The sequence below is a fragment of the Lissotriton helveticus genome, chromosome 2_1 (assembly GCF_964261635.1).
Source record: "Lissotriton helveticus chromosome 2_1, aLisHel1.1, whole genome shotgun sequence".
NCBI lineage: Eukaryota > Metazoa > Chordata > Amphibia > Caudata > Salamandridae > Lissotriton > Lissotriton helveticus.
The window spans coordinates 1,453,155,170-1,453,175,732 of record NC_136059.1 but is presented as its reverse complement, the minus strand read 5'-3'; the positions used below and the strand labels follow the sequence as shown (position 1 = coordinate 1,453,175,732).

The 20,563-nt window shown below is 43.2% G+C and overlaps 1 protein-coding gene and 1 non-coding gene across 5 annotated transcripts in view; one reads left to right on the top strand and one right to left on the bottom strand.

The window, feature by feature from the left end:
- Positions 1-20,563, top strand: part of SEPTIN11 (septin 11) — a 606,565-nt gene that overhangs the window by 254,819 nt on the left and 331,183 nt on the right. The gene's annotated exons all lie outside the window — the stretch shown is intronic.
- LOC144820622 (small nucleolar RNA snR46) lies at positions 3,392-3,582 on the bottom strand. Its single transcript, XR_013607899.1, has one exon. It is a non-coding gene; the product is annotated as a small nucleolar RNA snR46 (small nucleolar RNA).

Below are 20,563 nucleotides of genomic sequence, written 5' to 3'. Positions count from 1 at the left end.
CAAATACTTGTACATTAGACCCTAAGTCCTGATCCCCAATAAAGAGTGCTGGAGGGTCCCACCTGCAAACGGTATACAACCTTTACAACGCAACTTTTACAACGCACTACCATTACAACGAAACTTTTACAACGCAAAATCCATTACAATGCATGCATTTACAATGCAGTCATTACAACGCATGACACTACAACGCACACCACTACAACGCATGCCATTACAACTCAGTCATTACAACGCATACCATTACAACGCATAACTTACCATCCAACACTTACTCTACTGTTGCACCCCCTGGAGTTAGAATAGTAATTTTTACCCCTACACTATCCAACACTTACCCTACTGTTGCACCCCCTGGAGTTAGAATAGTAATTTTTACCCCTACACTATCCAACACTTACCTTATATGCAATGTAATGTAATGCGTTGTAATGGTATGCGTTGTAAATGTAGTATGCGTTGTAGTGGAATGCGTTGTAAAGGTAGTTTCAAAGAATTTGTTGTAATGGCATGCGTTGTAATGGTGTGCGTTGTAATGGATGTTGCGGTGTAAAAAAATGCGTTGTAAAGGTAGGCGTTGTAAAAGTATGCGTTGTAACGTCATACAACCCCTGCAAACACCAGCTCAAATTAAGCACTGACGTTCCTGAAGGAACCACACTACTCCTGAGCTCTGATTATGCAAAGTCTGAGTCCAAATTGGTTCCTTCACCTACTTATGAGTCCATATTGTTTTGGCCACCTGCCCGTGGAGCCCTGGCGCTAGAGCAGGTCCCCTTTGAACCAATAAACTCACTCTCCCAGGCCCTACTGCTGCTTCAGGGAGTTTGCACCTCTGGGGACTGCTCCACACCCCCTACCCCCTGTTGAAAGCAGGACTCTCTTCCGCATTGTTGAAGGGTGAGTTCTCAAACATTTAGTTTTTATAGTTTAACAACTTTTTTAAGAGTGAAATAGAGCACTGTGTGGCTGCCTTTTGTTTTTTTAACACCAGCAGACGTTTAACAGTAAAACATTGCATTTGTCACATGCAGATGAGATTCTGTGCTCGAGAATGCCCGTCCTTACTTTCAGATGTCTTGCATCATGTTTCGAGTAGACAATGTTTTCATCTTCCAGCAATGAAGTGATCTTTGTTTGTCTTAAACATTCTTCGAGCAGCTGAACTATCAACTCATGGTATATCTGCGGATGCATTCCTTAAAACTTCCTGAAAAAAAGTATGAGGTTCTCAAGTTCCCAGGCTGAACTTGTTCCACTTACTGACCTACTCGTCCTCTCACTGCTGCTCGACAAACGGAATTCCATCCTAACTGACTGGCAAAGAATGGGTACGCAGCAATGAAAACAAGCATTTGCAAAGCTAATATGTCTGGCTTTGGCTGACAGCTTTTTGGCGTTTTCAATCATTGTTTTGTCATGATAGTCATGGTTTTTGTGGAACCTCACTGCAGAAGGAGCTGCCGGACCCTAATCAATAGGAACAGTGGAATAGAAAATAAATACCCTGCCAGGCGTGAACCTTTTTGGACAGCAGTTATATAGTCCCTATTTTTCCATCTTCACTGCGCCCATAATTTGCACCCCTGCGCTAGCAACCAATACTCCATTCTTTGGCAGCTGCCGGTGTTTCTCTATATGTCATGGTTTGAATGAATGAAATGTGTATAAATTAGCAAGTCTGGGAATGTATGTGAGTTGCCCTTATATATGCGAGAGTGTGAGGAACATATATTTGAACTGTAGTTATTTGTAATACTAATCTATCCACCGTGGTCTTTCTTATCAGTTTTGAAAAATGTATAATGATGGAATGTTTTCCATAAATACAATGACATTTGAAAAAACTATTTTAAAAAAAGTAATAAAAGGATTATGTTTCCAACAACACTTGTAAAGTCTATGGCTCTGTTGGTGCATTGATGTCACTTCATATATAATCCCGCGGATCCCTATTGGGACCTCTGATAATTATTTTGGCAGGGTATTTATTTTCTATTCCACTGTTCTGTATTCCCCTATCTACCTGCCTATATCCTAAAAAAACCCCGGGGAACCCCCTTCTATTATATATTACCTAATCAATAGGAAGCAAATGTCTAAAAGCAAAAATATTTATATTGGTCTTGAAAAGCACACATTGCCATATGATATCAGTCCTTGGCATTGAAGGGAACTGATTTGTGTGCAGATGTGCTCCTCTGGAAAGTGTAGAGTAGGGCCGCTCACAGTGAAGTTAGCCAATGGCTGAAGTGGGCTGATCCACTCACCCAGGGTGGACGCTGTTGTGGGTGGAAGAAAAATGTGAATGGCACAACAACAGATAAAAGGATTAAGGAGGTTGGCTGAAGGCCCTGATAAGTAAGTACATTTTATACTTAAAATTAGTCAAATAAAAAGGTCTTGGCTAATGGAGACCTGAAAATGCTTATCAGTTATTTAGTGGGTTGCCCTGGCAGACTCAATCTGAATGTAATATTATTTTTTATCTAGCAAACCGTAGCTCTAGAAATTCACCTACAGTGAAAATTGCTAGTAAACATTTGAATATATAAAAGACGTTTTTAATCTAGAAACAAATGCAAAAGTCGTTGTAAATCATATTTTAAAGCTGTAGTAAAGAAGGGAGGTCACAATGGTAATGCCTTACGTGTGTCAGGCAATATGCCCGGTATTACATTTTCCCAGGGAAAGAGTGCTTGTGGAGTATTGTTCATTTCTTTTTGAGGGTGCTGGAGACTCTGGGATAGATTGCATACATTTGTACCATTCTCAGGTAATCTTGCACCAATATGTGGACCGATAGACTATAACATGTTGGCACTGATCTGTCTGTACAGATACTTTTGGCACCGATTGTTTGGTACAAATGTTTTTACATGGTCAGTCTCTGTAAATGTTTTGTCAGAGGTCAAGTGATAGGCGTCATCGGTTCGTGCATACTTTGGTGCTAAAGTTAGACACTAATGAAAATGTATATGCACATTCCCACACCGGCTGGCAGCCGCAGACTCCCTTCAGCTGGGGTGTGTGGTTGCAAAGTAGGTTTAGTTTAAATAAAACGCAGCGTCCATAGACTGCCTTGTATATTTCGGATTTCCTAGTGTGCTCCACAAGAAGGAAAACTAAACCTCACTACGAGAAACAACTCCCTTACGACCACAAAAACCATGAAGATGGTCTGCTTCACAGAGCCCATTCGACTTGCCGATTTACAAGGAGTGTGTGTTTTTAAGATCACTGCATATGAACCAGCGCTAGAATTACACACAGAAAAAGAAACTCTTGATTTAGGCCTAGATGTATCAAGCCTTTTGCGATTCGCAAAGGCCGAAATTCCGCGAATTTCGGCCTTTGCGGATCGCAAATGGCTTTTTTGCATTTTTGGGAATGTATTAAAAAATCGCTAAAGAAGGAATCGCAATATTTTGGGATTCCTTATTTTTCTTAAGCATTTAAAGAATCGCAAATTTTGCGATTCCTTAAATGCGATGTATGTGGGGTTCTGAAATTGCGAATGTTGGTTAAGAAATCGCAAATAACCACCAACTTGTAGTTGGTGGTAATTTGCGATTTCATTTAAAAATGCCCTATTTGGCATTTGTGAAGGTGGCATGTGACGCAGATACATGCCCATAGGGCATGTATGTGCGCCATATGCACACACATGTACATTTCAGGGGTGCAGTAGGGTGTCTTTGAGACACCCCTGCACCCTTGAAATTATTCTCAATTTGCGAATTCGCAAAATGCGATTCGCAAATTGAGAAATATTTCGCAATCATTCCTATGGGCCTCCTGGCCCATAGGAATGCATGGGAAATTATTCCTTATTTGCGAATTCGCAAAGTGCGAATTCGCAAATAAGGAAGACTAAGAAATCGCTAAAAAATAGCGATTTTTTTACATACATTCCATTTTGCGAATTCTAAATAGCGATTCCTTAAACATCGCTATTAAGAAATAGCAAAATGGAATTTTGATACATCTACCCCTTGGTGTTTGAGACCTAACTTTTGCAGTTATCCAGGGCTTCTTAGCATGCGTGTACCTCCGAGCGGTTGACTCCTAGGATTCTAAATCGGTTTTTACCTTTTCTTCGAGTAGAAGAATAACATCTTTTCACAAGATAAGATGCTCGACTTCTTTGAACACATTTTTAATTCCTGCTGTAGATAGTTTATATAGGGTCTGTTGATCATGTATATTACTCTTATAAACAACCTTTAGATTGTGGTTTTGTTCAGTGTCACAATCCACATCACTAATCCTAAAGTTTTCGCCACAAATGCCCCGTGGAAAAAATAGTGATTGGGCTGCATAATGCTAATGGAAACATTCAAGAAGCCAGCAAAGCTGAAGAGATGTTGTTATGCTACAAGCAAGCAATGCTTATGCATAGAAAGATTGTTAAAGACTTGCGATACTCCTTGGAAATCCAGTGCATGCCTGTGGATGTCGGCGTGCAACCCTGTAGTAAATTATTATGTCAATAGCACACCGACCGAGACCAGTGTGGTTAAGATCAGGTTCAATATTTGGAACTGAAAAATGTTCAATAGAATGACAGACACGTTAAAGTTTCTATATGAAATGAATAGGCAAACTACAAGAAATGTGCCAATAAAAGGTTATTAGCAAGGCATGCAATTCATGTGTACAAGAAACTTTGAAAGTTCTATATTAAATCGGGCGTAGATTTGCCTTCTAAAGTTAGGGAAAAGGGGTCTGGGTTACTGAGGGACTTGCGTCCCTTTATAGGACTTGGGACAATGACATATATTTCTAGAGAGAGGCACAGTTTTCAGAGTGTGCACTATCATGTCCTGTGTTTGTGTGTATGAGGCTCTAGTGATCCTCAGCAGACTCCTTACAAGTATTGCGTAATCTGGTGGGCGTGGTTAACAAAGTTTATGACGCAGTACGTTCTGTAAATGGTTGAATGCTGAAGAATAAAGACTTGCAAACCAGAGCTCAATGTCTGGGGTGGTCTGTTACATGTTCCCGGGCTGGGGAGAATGATACAACTGGCAATAAGATCGGGGATATGTGCCCCCAAGGATACAAGACTGCTCTCCCTTGAGAGTTAGCCGTGGTCCAGCAAACTGCTAATGCGTGCCATGTGCGACTCAAAAAGGGGTCTACAGTTGTCGCATGTGGATTCTAAGCAAAGCTTCAGCTTTTGAGAGGCCCTTGAAGAAGGTGAAGGCTCTACGAAGGAGCACTATCAGTAAGCCTATCAAAACTCTACTGGTATGGCCAAAAGAAGAGATACTGTACCACAGCAGAACCAGCACTGATGTAAACCTGAAACGCTAAAGACACTGATAACCAGATACATAGAAGCACCAAAGGCAGCGACAGCATGGTGCAAGAAAGCCATGAAGGTAAAGACGACCAGGCACATAGAACCACTAAAGGCAGCGAAAGCCAGGTATAATGTATGAAGTCAAGAGCGGTGATGAGCATGTGCAAGAAACAAAACCATTACTCACAGTGAAGAAGGAAGATGACATCCGCCAACCTCAGCTGGGGCACAAAGACTCGGGTACTAGTGAGCAGGCTGATGTGCCACCTGGCCAAGAGTAACTGAAGATTAAACGTTGTCTGAACTGCATATACTCCTGACATTAGTAGGAAACAGCACAAAATACAATGCAGCTGTGTTCCTGAAACCACTGCCTCCTTTTGGTACCGCCAAAAAGCAGAATATTGGTGCCAGATGGACTGCCTGGATCAAAACGTTCGATGACTTCATAGATACTATAGAAGAAGCAGATGACACAAAGATCATCAAATACCTAAAGAACCTCGCAGGTGATGGAATAAAGAAGTGATAAAGGAGATATCACAAACTGATAAAATATCACACCATCAGATCAAGAAGACGTTGGAGGCCAAGTTCAATACAATGCTGAATGTTGACTATGTAAGGTCAACTTTCAACCAAGCAAGACATCAGCTTAGTGAGATGAAGGATGAGTTTGTTGAGAGACTCTATACCCTCATAAAGCACTGCAAGTTCAATTACTTAAATGATGAGGAAGCCATGCATCTTAGTGTCATAGATGGTTGCCTCTCCAATTAATTTCGATGATGCATGCTGTGAGAAGCACTTAGTTTGGAGAAAGTACTCAAGGTTGCAAGAGCAGAGGAACGGTATGATTAACAAGCTTCTAATATGGAAGCTGGAACTATCCAAAATGAATCCGTATTGAGCATAAAAAAGTAAGCAGAAACACAAAGCAGAGGTCCACAGAGTGATGTCTCTGAAGAAAACCAAATTGTGTTTCTGCTGTGGATTCTCCTTTCCACAAGAAGGTAAATGTCCCGACATTGGGCTAATATGTAAAGGCTGCGGGAAGGAAAACCATTTCAGAATGGATTACAAAGTGAAAAAGAAACTAAGTGCATCACAGAGAGATTAAAAGATGGATGCCAGAAAGTTTCAGAAGCACTCTAGCCGCTCCCACAAGGCCAAATGACAACATCAGCTAAGGCGAGTATAAACAAAATGAAGTAGATCGTTATCACATTCTTCGTCCAAAGGCTCGTTAACGTCATCATCAAGTGACAGTGAGGAAGACGGATGTGCGATGGTGATGTCAGTCACAGACAGACGTACACATGTAGGATTGGCTGCTTACAAAGAAGAACATAAATCTAAAATGAATCACCACACAAAGCAACAACGGTTATTTGGGCATTTTCTTAAAATCAGACCCAAGGTAAATGGTTGCCCTACAACTTTTGTTATAGACAGTGCTGTGTCGATAAATATCATGCTGACAGAAAAGTACAAAGGACTATCTCCGATACCACATCTCACACCGTCAAGTACAAAGGTAGCTGGGCATCTTTTATGCCCTTGCAGAGTTAAGGACTCTTTGTAGCAACCGTAAGGCACAAGAAAATGTCAGTCCAAGCTCCAATTCATGTCCTCCCAGGTATGTTTGGACGAGTGCATGCTTACTAAGTTTTGATACTGCTGCTTACATGGGTCTGATCTCTATTAACTACAACTTGAATGGGCATTCTAAAATAGTGAGCCAATTCCTGACACTGTTTCATGGACTTGGGAAACTTAAGACTATGAAGGTGCAGATACACATAAATGAAGATATTCACCCTGTTGCACAACAACACTGTTGAATTGCTTTTCACGTACAGGATGCCATTGAGAAAGAACTAGAAACACCGTTAAAGCATGACATCATCAAGCGCTGTACTAGTCTGACACCGTGGGTTTCACCCAATGTAGTAGTGCCAAAAAAGGACAGTGGGGGTTCAGTTTACTTTTGTGTTGAAATGTGACAGGCCAACAAAGCAATCGATAGGGAAAGACATCCAGGTTCACATACATCGGACATGATCATGCAGTTGAATGGCGCTAATGTTTCTCCTGCCTTTGTTTGAACAAAGGCTATCGTTAACTTGAACTGGAAGAAGATTGTAGGTACATTATTACCTTTTCAACTCATGTTAGTTTGTTCAGATATAAAAACCTCAGATTTGGTGTGTCGTCAGCTGCAGAAATCTTTCGAGATGTCATTCGTTGAATATTTTATCCTGCCACACATGCTTTTAACTACAGTAATAATATACTGGTATTCGGGTCTCCACCAAAAGAACACGATAAAGTACTCACACAAGTATGCCGTCTGCTTGCTGATACAGGTCTCACACTAAATGCAGAGAAGTGTGAGTTTCATAAAAACAGACTTCCCTTCTGTTGTGTGGTCAGCAGTCTAGTAGCTGGGGTGGGTGGAGCCAGCCGGGTGGAAGGGAAGAGGAGGAGCATGGACAGGATGGGTTTAGATAGAGTAGGGACAGGGACCTGATAAGACGTGAGTAATAAAGCTCTGGAATAGTTATCCACGTGTCTGTCTTTATTTTATAATAGACATGACACCTTCTTGGGCATATTTTCTCTGAAAATGGAATCACTCCTAACCCTGAAAAGGTACAAGCGTTGTCGTCCACTTGTCCCCCAGTAAATATGACCAGGCTTCGATCCTTCTTAGGCATGGCCAGCTACTGCTCAAGGTACATTTGTGATTTTTCCGCTGTAAGTGTCCCTCTAAGAGAATTGACAAATCAAGATGTTCCGTTTTGAATGGTCATACAAATGTGACCGAAGTTTCAAGAAATAAAACATGCAATTGAAAATGCAACATAAATGGCTTACTTTGACCCAAAATTGTATACAAACATTGTGGTGGGTGTAAGACCAGTGGGGCTGGGTGCGATCCTTGCCCAACACAATGGACAACCCGATGCTCAGAGACACATTGTGGCCTGTGCTAGCCAGAGCGCATCTCAGACCGAACGTGCCTATTCTCAACCTAAGAAAGAAAGCTTAGCTGTAGTATGGGTGTGTGAACACTTCCATGTGTTTCGATACGGAAAGCATTTAATCTTTGTTAGAGATTATCAGGCATTGCTTACTATCTTCGCAAATCCGAAAGTCAAGATGTCCCCCTCGCATCGAGAGGTGGGGGTTGCATCTGCAGGAGTATGATTACACGATTGTGCACAAACTGGGATCAAAACCTTTCAGACTACATTTCACGAGTGTCGCTACAGCGTCATAGTACAGCGTCCAAAGCGGCTGAGGTCTACATTAATTTTGTTCAGAAGTCAAGGGCTCCTGCATCTCTTTCTATTGAACAGACTCTGACAGCTACTAATATGAACAAAGTTATGCCCAAGCTCTAAGCTAATGCAATCATGAAGGAAACATACTCGACCACTCACAGATGATATTGAGTAACAGAAATGCAAGAATGTTCGAGAATAATTCATTTTACACATGATGGTATCCTATTGACAGGGGCAGGAATAGTTATCCCTGAAAGTTATTGAACTGGCACACAAAGGACATTGTGATTGTGGCTTTGCTGCAACTAATAGAGCCCTCAGTGATCGAGTGTGGTTTTTATGCCTTGATGAATGAGTTAAAAAGGGAACTTAAACTTGTCATCTATTCAACAGTCTATCTCCCAAAATGACTCAGTACCCACTAAGCATGCTTGGCCTTCCTAAGCAAGCATGGGAGAGGACTGTGGTTGATGTCTTCGGCCCCCTCAATAATGGATATCATCTCAAGGTAGTTGTTGCTGAGTACCAACGCTTTCCTCTAGTGGAAGACTTATCATCAACCACACATGACAGTCATCGAGGGCTGGATGACATATTCACAACATGGGGTGGTCCCTCCATTCTCAAATATGGCTTCAGTCCCTCCTTCAATAGCAGAGAGTTCAAAGACTTTCTTTGCTTGAACATCAACATCAGAAAAGTACACCTCCCTGGCCACAGGCAAATGGCATTGTTGAATGACTCATGAGTGCTTGGAAAAGGGTGGTTTTGCGTGCTGTGCTGGAAGACATCAACTTCAAATCAGCTTTATGCCCAACCCTTGGTGCTTACCATTCCACCCCTCATTCTGCGACAGGAGAAAGTCATGTCACCTTACTGTTCAGGAGAGCTCTTGGAACAAAGATACCACGTTGAGCACCAGTCGGTCAATATACCCTGATAAGATTCGTGTCACCGAAACCACTCGCAAATGCAAAATGAAGGCTTACGCTGATAAGTGCTGATGCGCTTGAGACATGGTCATAGAGAAAGGAGGCCAAGATCTTGTCAAGCAAAAGTGTACATGCAATAGTGACTCTACATTTGATGCTGAACCGCTAAAAGTTGTGGCGCACAAAGGACATATAGTAACTGCTCAACGAACTGGAAAACCTTAACCAGAGACTCGTCACACTTTAAGGCTTTCCCTTGATGTCCGTCAGCTCCAGATCTCATGAGTGATGCAAGTCTACCCGAGGGCCAAGTCAAGCATCCAATGCTGCTCTAGAGATGCCAGATGTAGGTCCCCATCCTCTATGTCGTATAGCTAGATCTGGAAGACTGGTGCAAGCACCTCAACTACTTATCAAGGAATTATGATGTGTATATAAATATATGTATATATATATATATATATATATATATATATATATATATATATATATATATTGTTCGTACTTTTTACTTAACAAATGGGAGATGTTGTGTCCTGTGTTTGTGAGGCCTCTAGTGATCCTTGGCAGATTCCTTACAAGTATTATGTAATCTGTGGGTGTGGTTAATAAAGTTTGTGACACAGTTTGTTCAGTTAATGGTTGCATGCTGAAGAATAAAGACGTGTAAACGCCATACATGATGTGGTCGGTTACATGCTCTTAGGCTGGGGAGAATGCTACATGCAGCAATGAGGAACAAGCAAGAAAAAACTCTTTACTACAGAATACCTTCGAGGATTGTCCTACATTCAGTCAGTCAATCAATCAGTAGATTTGTAGAGCGCTTCTTGTCGCCCGTGAGGGAATCCTGGCAGGGACCAGTTGAGAAGCCGAATAGCCAGGTCTTCATGGACTTTTGAAACTCTGGAAGAGATAGGGAGGTTTGTAGATAAAAGGGTAGCTTATTCCATGTCTTCACTGCTAGATAGGAGAAGGAGCTACCTCAGCATCTTCTACATTGGATGCGAAGGGTGAGGATTATATAAAGGGATGCAGACCGGAGGTGTCTGGCAGACTGATGTAAGTACAGGTGATGGTATAAGTAGGTGGGTCTGCAATTGTGTAGGGCCTTGTCTGCAAGGGTCAGTAGCTTGAACTGGCATCTTTTCTGTACAGAGAGCCAGCGGAGTTCCCTAAGGTAGAGAGTGATGTCGGTTCATCTAGGAAGATCCAGGACGAGTCTGGCTGCTGCGTTCTGTATGGTCTGTATCGTCATAGGAGGTGAGCTGTGATCCCTGCTTAGAGACCATTGCCATAGCCCTGTCAGCTGGAGATGAGGGCCAGGGTGATGGTGCTCTTGAGCTTTGGGATGGCCATTTGAATATCTTTCAAAGCATGTGGAGGAAGAAGAAGCAGGAGGGGGAGACGGAGTTGACCTGAGTCATCATGGTTAGCTTGTTGTCCAGAATGAGGCCTAGATTCCTAGGGTGGTCAGTGGGAGTAGGAGTAGGCTCTAGTTCTAAGTTCCACCAGGATGCATCCCATGGGTAGCTTTTGTTTCCGAAAAGCAGTACCTCTGTCTTGTCTGAGTTGAGCATCAGGCAGTTGTCCTTCATCCAGTTGACGACGTCTGTCATGCAGTTGTGGTAGTTGGTCTTGGTGTTGATGGTGTCTTCGGAGAGGGAGAGTTGTGAGTCGTCGACGTAGGATATGATGTTGAGTCCATGGGTTTCTGGCGATGCTGGCCAGAGGTATCATATAAGTGTTGAAGAGGGTGAGTGTGAGCAAGGATCCTTGGGGTACTCCGCAGAAGATTTTCTTGGTCTCAGAGGTGAAGGGAGAAGGTGGACGTTTTGCATTCTACTGGTGAGGAAAGAGGGGATCCATCTGAAAATGGCTCCTTGGATGTCTATGTTGTGCAGCTTTGTGATGAGTATGTGGTGGGCAACCATATCGAAGGCTGGTGAGAGGTCGAGGAGGATGAGAGCTGCTAGTCTTTCCTTATTCGAATAAGGCTTGAATGTTTTCAATAGCCGTGATGAGGGCCGTCTCAGTGCTGTGGTTGCTGCAGAATCCGATTGGAAGGATTTGAGTAGGAGGTTCCATTCCAGATGTGAGGAAAGTTGTTGGTTGATGGCTTTTTCCAATATATTAGTTGGGAACAGGAACAGGGAGATAGGTCTGTAGTTTCTGAGTATCCTGGGGGTATGCCAATGGTTTCTTTAGTAGGACATTGACTTCTGCATGCTTCCAGCTCTCGGGGAAGGTGGCCGTGGCAATTGGGGTATTGAACAAGGTGGTGAGTACATGACTGATTCTGTCTTCGTCTAGGTTGAAGATGTGGTGAGGGTATGGGTTGGTTGGGGCCCCTCATTGGACCGAGTTCATGATGGAGGCAGTGTCCTGCGGGGTGAGCTGACTCCAATCAGTTAGTTTGAAGTCTGGGGTGGTAGCGGGGTCATTGTGTTGTCTGAAGAAGCCAGTGGGCTTGGGGTGGGGTTTGAATTTTCATTAGATATTGGCAATCTTGTCATGGAAGGAGTTTGCAAGGTTGTCGCAGAGTTCCTGTGAGAGGCTACTGTTTTTTGTTGCAGCTGAGGGGTTGAAGAATTCTTTGGCGATGTTGAAGAATGTATTGCTGTTATTTGAGCTTGAGTTGATGTGTGAGGCTAAGACCTTTTTCTTGAATTCTCTCAACTGTCTGCTGTAGCGGTTGAGGGCTGTCTTGGAGGCGGTCTTTTCGGTTGTGTCCTTGCAGGTAAGCCATCTCCTTTCCAGTTGTTTACAGAGTCATTTAGCGGTTCTGAGGTCTTCAGTGTACCAGCTAGATGCTTGGTGGACCTTCTGTGGGTGTTGTTGCTAATGGAAGTGATGCTGTTGTTGCAGTTGGTGATCCAACTGTTGAAGTTTGGCGTTCTGGTCTCAGTTGTTGGAGGACATGGGGTAGATGTGTTGAGCGTGTTGATACATGTGTCCTTTGCATCTCTTCAACTTTCACGTCAAGACTTTCTATTTCTTCTTCTCATTGCTTACAAGTTCTTGAGCCCACAATCCATTATACTGCTTGATGAAATTAGCTTACAGGATTTTAGAAAAATAAGCACACATGTAATGCTAATTAGTATAATCAGAAGTGATGTTGGTAGAAATCTCAGATTTCCTCCACCTACACTGCAAGGAGCAAATACAACCCAAGACAACTTTGCAAAATCATCGGTCTCATAGCAAGCTATTCCTTATTTATGATAGTTAGAGCTCCTGGGGTTTTAGTAGCTAGCCAATCTACTAAAGTTGATAGCCTTCTAATCTTAACCTTGTTTAATGCAATTCCTATTAGAGGTATAAGTGTTCCAAAGGCATCACTAGGGATCAGCTTGAAACTACACTTACTTCACTTTATATAGCGCTCAAGAGGAAAATCTAGCTCATTAGTGTGATAGAACCGAGGGACATCTGGGTCTCCATAGCAACTACCTACCCAGTGATATGGTAACTAGAAATAAGCTAACATACCACATACATAAGAAATGTCAAATTCAAATTCAAAAAGCTTTATTTCGATATTCAGAGTAATATCATAAAAGCAAGCATTATTAAAAACAGATGTATAATCACAAAGTGGCAATTGCGTTACCATCATAAATATAACATACATTTTGAAAACAGGGGTATGATCTCAAAGTGCCAAGTGCATTAGAAGCAAAGAATAACAATGGAATTACAAGAAAGAGGAATCCTATACATTAAAATCTGATAGGTTAAAAAGGTCTAAAATACATAAATATATATCATATTTTACATCGAGTTCCTAAACTTTACCAATAATTTCAAAAAATTGGCTAGGGTGTGGGCCACTTCCATATTTTCCAGCCATTGTAGTCCAAGAAAAGCGTTTCTACAAGACCGGAGGCCCCACTCCTTAGGATTGGTTTAAGTAAGATCTTTCTTGGAACCACATAATATTTACAAAATAAAATACAATGCATACTAGTTTGAGGGGAAAGATCATCACAGGGACAGGTTGGTAAGTCTCTCGACCAGTCATTACAGGCTGGGAAAGTAATTAAACGATAAAAAGATCCCAGTCTAAACCTTGAGAGTAGCATTCTGGAGTAGCAGTTAAGATCACTTGCAAGATACAATTGGAGCCCCGGTTCAGAGGTGATTTGCTGGTAAGCTAGTACAGAATTTTTAAGTTATTCCGTAGACCATCTTTTGTTCGCTAGGTAGTCCATTGCCAATTTTCGCAGGGCTTTCCTAGACATCATTTCCATACTAGACGGGTTCTTAAAAAACTCGGGATGGCCAATCTCGATCAGCATTGTTTCCACATAAGACAGCCATTTAATTTGCCTTATACCATCAAGGTTTAGGCAGTCAGAAATTATATTGCGATTAAAGGCTGTCTCGGGAGTAACCCACAACTTATGCCATAGCAGAATGGGCTCGATCTTTATGGTATCAGAAATGTAGGGGAGTCCCAGTTCTATGTGTGAAAAATAGCTAGCTGAGGATTTAGGAACCCCCAGAAGATATCTGAGAAAATGATTTTCAGATTGCTGTATTGAAGTTATAGTATCAATCCCCCAGATACCAGAGCCATAAGTGGCCGTAGATACGCATTTAGCCTTGTATATTAAAATCAGCTCCTTGATGGGTCTACCCCCAATTTTTGCCACAAAGTTCTGCAATGCTCCGATCGCCCTAGAAAAAGCTAATTTTCTAGTTTTAACTGCAGTATGCCAAGAGCACTTCCTGTCAAACGGTATCCCGAGATAGGGGCATTGGTCTGTTGTCTCTGCCCTTCTACCCTCAAGGAATATGGGACAGGGTGCTTTCTTGGTGCCACGTCCACAAGACATTGAAAAGGTTTTTGATATATTAACCTTAAGTCCCTTATCCCTCATAAAAAGTGTAAACTTTGAGACAGCCCTCTGTAAGCCCAACCTGGTTTGCGACATGATGGCAGCGTTGTCAGCATTCAGGAGAATGGGGACAGGGTGACCCTGGACTAAGGGGTAATCATACTGAAAGCCCTTGAGGTGGTCGCCAATAGAGTTAATGTAGAGGGAGAAGAGTAGGGGCGCTAAAATGCACCCCTGTCTCACCCCCCTCTTGATGGAAAATCTTGACGAACACTCTCCTCGTTGCCCAAAGCGCACCCTCACCCCAGCATCCCTGTATAATTCCTTGATGAAGTTAAGAATTGAAAGTTCCATACCCAGGTCCCTGAGTGTGGACCATAATTGAATATGGTCCACACATTCGAAGGCGGAACTCAAATCAATAAAAGTAATAAAAAGGTTCTGTTGTAACTTTAAAATGACCCCTCTTCCTTGTTGCCTTTTTCCCCCCTCCCTTTTCCTTCACCTTGGTTTCACCCTAGCTGTCAGCCTGGAGGCAGCCTTGGAACGTTGTCATTATGATGCCACCCAGCTGGGTGCACCGGATGATTTATGACTAATAAATCTATCTCTTCATCATCACCGTGTAGTGTCTCTTTACTACACTTTTGGCGACGAGGGTCAAGGAGCTGAGCCAGGGTCAGCGTGGTGCACCCCCCTGGAGTGAATTTTGCTGGGGAAGGAAAAAATCTAAGACTCTTCACCTACCCGTTCCGGTGAACCTCTGCCTGGCATCTCCGCCGTGTGTCTCTTCAGCTTCTCTTCTTTTGGATACAGCACGGATTGAGATAGCCTTATTGTTATTAAAGCGACATCCAGGCATTTTCGGGAAGGTTGCTGTGAGCCAACGTCGATCAGGGGTTGGCAGCGGAGCTGGCTGTGAAGTCCCGATTCCAGAAGCGAAGGTTCGTCTTCATGTGAAAATGGAGTCGTGTGACGTGTGAGGTGGTTCGCGGAAGGGTGACTGACTCAAGCGGTGGCTGTCAGTACTGATTTGAAGTAAGCGGTCATCGAGTTTTCACCGTCCTCTGGCCGCGCAGGGTAACTTTATCAAGTAATGTTCAGCGCCTCGCGTTGGAGAGGTTTGAGTGACATCGCCTTTGTGTCGAGTCTCCGATGAGGAAAAGAGCCGCGATTTGGTGAAGGGCGGCGATTTTGTGAAGTGCCTTCCTCCTCCAGTCCCTGTTTGAGTTTCCTTAAGGTGCGGAACTTTTTCTCTTCAGTTCTGTCGGTTCACGTCGGCTCGGCGAGGGAGATCAGCGCTGGGGGGCATTGAACGGCGTCAGAATTCTTTCTGCACGGTGAGGCTGGGAGAAAGCGACGGCGCCCACCACAGGAAGTTCCCACCCATTTCCACAAACTGAGAAAATCGAGGAAACTGAAAGGGGACTCAGGGGATTTACTAAGCTAGGAGTCAGGGATAATATCAAGGTGAAGTGCTGGGTTATTTGTATTCCTTGGGAGCATTACACTCGCTATTTATTTCCTTCAAGTGTTATGCCTATGCAAGTGTGTACCTATTGATCTTACTCTGTGAGACATAATTCCTGTTTCTTCAACTGTGAGTTTAGTAATAATTTGTTTAAAAGCAAGTATTTCTAGCCCTCTACTGTATGGCCATGGCAGGTGCAGGTATGAGCCAGCCCCCACCTTTCCTAAATGAGCTGGGGGAGCCGGAAATACCTTGGAAGAGATGGGTTGGAATTTTCAAGTCTTATCTCATAGCGATAGGGGGAGCTAATTATAACAATGTAAGGAAACAACATATATTGTTACATAATTTGGGCATACATGGAAGAAAAGTGTTTGAAGACATAACTGGAAGACTAGTAGATGATGAACAAGAAGAGGTTGAAGGTGTGAATGTTTATGATTATACCTTGATAAAATTGGAAGAACATTTTAAAATGAAGCTCAATGTAGTGCTGAAAAGGCATAAGTTCTATAAAAGGGTCCAGAAGAAAGATGAGAAAGTCACAAATTATGTAGCTGTTCTTAAGGGTTTAGCTGCTACATGTGATTTCGGGGCATTATCGGACTCTATGATAAGGGACCAGATTGTGAGGTGCACGAATGATTCAAGGATTCAGGAAGAGCTCCTTACGAGAAATCCTGACCTGGAAGAGGCTTTGAGTATAGCTAATGGGTTAGAGCATACAGCCATGTGTATGAAAGAGATGAAAATACATGAAGGAGCATTAAGGGAGAAGTATGAGAGTAAAGGGGCACAAGAGGGGGAGACCATTTGCAAGGTAGGAGAGAAAACTAAGGTTGGTCAGCGCAATAACCCCCAGGGTTGGTTATGTTACAAATGTGGTAGCCCTAATCACCTGGCAAACAGCTGGAAGTGTCCTGCCAGGGATACTCTGTGTAGGAAATGCAACAAAAGAGGGCATTTTTCCAAGGTGTGTAAAAATGTTAACCAGAAAATACATATGGTGGAAAATGTAGAAATTGAAGATGTAAAGGAGAAGATGTTTATTTTCCAGGTGGGGGATGAGGAGGAAAGTGAATGTAATGAACATCCAAAATGTGAGATTACCTTGGATGGGAAAAGATTTGAAGTTTTTGCTGATTCATGTTCCCGATACACACTCATAGACAAGAGGGAGTTTGAGGAAAAGTTTGCGGGACAGGGGGTAGTTTTGGAGAGAGCAGACATAAACCCAGTAGGATATTACAAGGAGCGCATACCGCTAGAGGGAATGACAAAAATGAGAATAACTTTTAAGATAGGCACACAGTAGGGACAGTGTATGTTGCCAGGAGGGGTTCTAATCTGTTGGGTTGGAAACACCAGAAGGAACTTGGTATTAAATTGGATCCCAACAACAAGGAACAGGTACTCTTGGTAGAACTTTCCAGTGTTGCAGAAGAGGTTATCCAGGAGTTTGAGGAAGTGTTTAGTGAAAAGCTGGGTGTGCTAAAGAACTATATGCACAGGATTACACTGAAGGAGGGGGCAAGGCCTGTGATACACAAAACACGTTCCATACCTCTACGCATGAAAGAACCTTTGAAAGCCGAGTTGGACAAACTGGTTAGCCAAGGAGTGATCAAAGAAATAGAAACATCTTCATGGTTGGCTCCAGTCGTGATCACGACCAAGGACGGAGGAAAGAACATTAGGTTGTGTGTAGACCTGAGAGACTTGAATGCAAACATTCTCGTAGACCGGTACCCCCTCCCAAGAATTGGAGAGATGTTAACCACCATACAGGGGGCGAGGTATTTTAGTGTGCTGGATTTATCCTCAGCCTATTATCAGATAGAGCTACATCCAGATTCACAGTCCCTGACAGCATTCACAACTCCGTTCGGCAATTTCAAGTTTTTAAGGATGCCTTTTGGTTTGGCGTCGGCGGCAGCGGCTTTCCAAAGGGTTATGCAGCACATCCTAAGGGAATGCAGAAAAACCATGTGCTTCCAAGATGACATTCTCACCTATGGCTCAAGTGAGGAGGAACACAGTGAAAACTTAAAAGGAGTTTTAAGGAAGCTAAGGGAAGTAGGATTCACCACCAGGCTGAGCAAATGCAAGTTAGGTGTGAGCTCCGTGGATTACTTGGGGCATACCATCTCCGAAGAAGGTATTAAACCAAAATGTGATTTGGTCAATGCAGTCAGAGATGCACCAACGCCTTCCAACAAAGAGGAATTGTTGTCATTCCTTGGTTTGGCAGAATACATGGCTAAGTTCATTAGAGACTTTGCTACCAGAACACATGCCATGAGAGAATTGGTGAAGAAAGACAGCAAGTTTGATTGGGGTGAAAGGCAGGAAGAGGCGTTCAGAGACATAAAGAATGTCATAATTCAGGCCCCCTTCATTGGCAAATTTGATCAAGGAAAAGAAATAGTAATAACCACCGATGCAAGCAACAAGGGAATAGGAGCAACACTATCACAGAAGGTGGAAAAACAACTTAAGGTGATTGCTTTTGCGTCAAGGACACTTACTTCTCCAGAAGCTAATTATTCTACAGTGGAGAAGGAGGCTCTGGCAGTACTGGGCCATCAAACACTTCAAGTTCTATGTGTGGGGGGTACCATTTGAGGTACACACGGACCACAAGCCATTGGTCCCACTATTCAGCAAGAAGAATATGGAGGATATGACCCCACGCATAGCCAAGTGGGTCTTGGGCCTACAGGGGTATAATTTTTGAGCAGTTTACATTCCTGGACAACTTAACAGAGTGGCGGACTTCCTCTCTAGATCTCCGGTTTCCGATGAAACAGCTGAGGAAAAAGTGCAAGATGACATCTTGGAGATAAATGTAACTGCTGTGATGAAGGAAGAGTGGGAAGAGTACATAAGAAAAGATGAGACTTTGAGGAAGGTTAAGGAGTACATTGTCAAGGGATGGCCAAAGAAGTGCAAGGAGCTGGAGAGAGAAATCCAACCGTTTTGGAATGTAAGAGAGGATCTCTCTATTGATGCGAACTTTGTCATGAAGTCGGGGAAACTGGTGCCGCCTGAGGGAGTGAGGCAGCAAATCATCAACTTAGCCCATGAAGGCCATCTGGGCAGAAGCTTGTGCAAGAATAGATTAAGAGCAGACTATTGGTTCCCAGAGATGGACCGTGAAATGGAGGAGAAAGTTCGTGACTGTTATGCTTGCAGCATCAGCGACAAGTCAAAAATCACCAAGCACGCTCCGTTAATACCAGTTAAGGTACCTGAGGCTCCGTGGAGTAAACTGGGATTTGATATCACTGGACCGATTCATGGAAGAGGTTCACAGGAGATGTATCTATTGGTGCTGATAGACTACTTTACCAACTGGATCTCTCACAAGTTCGTGGTTAACATCAACACCAAAGCTTTGATAGGTTTCTTGAAAGAGGTGTTCACGAGAGAGGGGTTTCCCGCTACCATAATAACAGACAACGGGGTCCAGCTGGTTTCAGAAGAAATGACTGAATTCTTAAAAGACTGTTCTATTTCCCACGTCCGCACGCCGTTGTACTGCCCCAAGGCCAATGGCAAAGTGGAAAGGGCGAATCGTTTACTTAAGGAGAGCATCAAGTTGGCAGGAAGATCAGGAAAAAATATGGAAGACGCTATAGTGGAAACTTTGTGGGCATACCATACCACCCCTAATTCAACAACAGGGCATTCACCTTTCGAACTTATGAGAGGAAGGAAAGCAGGATCTAAGCTGTCCCCACAGTGGATGGAGAGAGGAAGTCGCCTAGACATAGACTCTGGAGAGGTGAAGAGGAGAATTGAAGACAAGCAAGACAAATATAAAGAGTGGTACGACAAGAAGTGGGGAGCTAGAGAAAAGAAACTTAGTTGTGGACAGATGGTGTACATCAGGAAGCCTGACAGAATGGGGAAAAGTGAAGACAGGTTCTACCCTCCAGGGAGGATAAGAGAAGTTAAGAGCAATGTGGTAGTTATGCAGGATGGGAGAGTGTGGAGTCAGGATAGGGTGGTTCCAGTTACTACAGAAGGAAACTTGTTAAGGGAAGATAGGGCTGGATCAAGTGACAGAGCAAGGGAGCTGGGGCACCGCAGGGAGAGTCAAAGAAAAAAGAACATCCCAGCCTGGCACCGTCAGTATAGCATGAGGTGATTTTTTCCAGCCATTAAAGGTTATCCCTGGTCCCCTTCCCTATGTATTGTATTTGCTGCATAGACCGGTTTCTGGGACTCATGTTTTTCCTTCCTGCCTTACCTTCCTTGTCCTCCTCCTTTCCCTCCCCTTTGTTCCCTTAGGGAAAAAGATGTGTTGTAACTTTAAAATGACCCCTCTTCCTTGTTGCCTTTTTCCCCCCTCCCTTTTCCTTCACCTTGGTTTCACCCTAGCTGTCAGCCTGGAGGCAGCCTTGGAACGTTGTCATTATGATGCCACCCAGCTGGGTGCACCGGATGATTTATGACTAATAAATCTATCTCTTCATCATCACCGTGTAGTGTCTCTTTACTACAGGTTCCCTTTCTTAGCTTGGGTATACTTAGAAATTAAAAAATACAAGTTTAGACTCTGCTCAACCGTTCCCATACCAGGGCGAAAGCCATACTGGAAGCTAGATAGAATGTTACCTTCCTCAGCCCAATGTTGCACACGCTTTAGAATAATGCAGCCAGCTACCTTCATTAAGGCATCAAGAAGGGAGATGGGGCGATAG